A 2,091-nucleotide genomic window follows, 5' to 3' on the forward strand; every position below is an offset into this window, starting at 1 on the left:
TGCAATAAAATGCTAATTAATTACTTAAAAATCATACAATGTGATTTTCKGGATTTTTGTTTTAGATTCCGTCTCTMACAGTTGAAGTGTACCTATGATAAAAATTACAGACCTCTACATGCTTTGTAAGTAGGAAAACCTGCAAAATCGGCAGTGTATCAAATACTTGTTCTCCCCACTGTATATAATGTGGCTATATATAAGAAGTACCGGTTCCCGAGTCAATATGCAAGGGTAGTTAAGTTAATATGTGCATGTAGGTAGAGGTAAAAGTGACTAGACAATCAGTGTTACAGGTTTTTCCATTTGTATTTCGAGGTTGGACATTAGCATGTGGGGCATATCGATTGGTGTCACCTCGTTAGTCAGTATGCTACACCTTTGCTGGTTTGTCATCTCGTTAGTCATCTGTGCTGGCCCAGTGCTCCAGTTGACTGGAGAGATGTGGAGGGTTAACACCTTTAGTTGACTCTCTCTAATTGATTTYTAGACAAACAATCCTTTATCTGATCTTCTCTGTTTTCATTTTGCTCCACCACCTTGGTTTTCTTCCTGTCTTTAAAGGGATAGCCCCCCCCAGCCTAAAACCCCAAACAGCAAGCAATGCAGTTGTAGAAGCACGGTGGCTAGGAAAAACTCCCTAGAAAGGCCTAAACCTAGGAAGAAACCTAGAGAGGAACCAGGCTATGAGGGGTGGCCAGACCTCTTCTGGCTGTGCCGGGTGGAAATTATAACAGAACATGGCCAAGATGTTCAAATGTTCCTAAATGACCAGTATGGTCAAATAATAATAATCACAGTAGTTGTYGAGGGTGCAACAAGTCAGCACCTCAGGAGTAAATGTCAGTTGGCTTTTCATAGCCGATCATTGAGAGTATCTCTACCGCCCCTGCTGTCTCTAGAGAGTTGAAAACAGCAGGTCTGGGACAGGTAGCACGTCCGGTGAACAGGTCAGGGTTCCGTAGCCGCAGGCAGAACAGTTGAAACTGGAGCAGCAGCACAGCCAGGTGGACTAGGGACAGCAAGGAGTCATCATGCCAGGTAGTCATGAGGCATGGTCCTAGGGCTCAGGTCCTCCGAGAGAGAAAGAGAGAGAAAGAAAGAAAGAAAGAAAGAAAGAGAGAATAAGAGAGAGCATACTTAAATTCACACAGGATCCAGAGATAAGACAGGATAAATACTCCAGATATAACAGACTGAACCTAGCCCCCCGACACATAAACTACTGCAGCATAAATACTGGAGGCTGAGACAGCAGGGGTCAGGAGACACTGTGGCCCCATCCGATGATACCCCCGGACAGGGCCAAACAGGCAGGATATAACCCCACCCACTTTCCCAAAGCACAGCCCCACAGCCATCTAGCGGAGCTATCTTCAACCCCGAACTTTCCTCCGAGCAAGGCTGGTATAAAGGCCCCTGCACGGCACCCACACCACACACAACCCAACGGGCCGGGGGGGGGGGGGGCTGCGAAACACACACCCACACCAAACCATACAGTCCACGACAACGCAACCACCACTCACACGACATGACTCACCACCTCCAAGTGCCGCCCACCTCACACCTAGGCCGCACACCCACCGGCATCGGGAAAGAGCACCGTAAGCTCACAGTGACCTCGCCCTTGCTAATAGGGCTTAGAGCACAGACACGCACAGCTCCCCGTGGCGCAGACGCAGGCGCCACCACACACAGGTCAGAGCGAGACAGCAAGGGGGGTTTGTTGCTCGCAGAGGTCTTTCCGTTCACCCCTTCCCTTCACACTCTCTGGGCCAAACTACACTCAATATATGACTATTGAAGAGAGAGTCTTCAGTAATGGACTTAAAGGTTGAGACCTGAGTCTTGCGTCTCTCACATGTCGTCCTGGATAGGCAGACCATTCATAAAATTGGCTCTACTAGGAGATATAGCCTGCCTTCCCAGCTGTTTGCCTTATAAATTCTAGGATCATTAGGAGGCCTTGCGTCTTGTGACCTTGTTAGTGTTTAACGACTGTAGTATGTATGGCAGGTACAATCGGAAGATAGGTAGGAGCAGCCCCATGTAATCGCTTTATAGGTTAGCAGTAAACCTTGAATCAGC

This window comes from Salvelinus sp. IW2-2015, linkage group LG16 (assembly GCF_002910315.2).
Source record: "Salvelinus sp. IW2-2015 linkage group LG16, ASM291031v2, whole genome shotgun sequence".
In the NCBI taxonomy this organism is placed as follows: Eukaryota; Metazoa; Chordata; class Actinopteri; order Salmoniformes; family Salmonidae; genus Salvelinus; species Salvelinus sp. IW2-2015.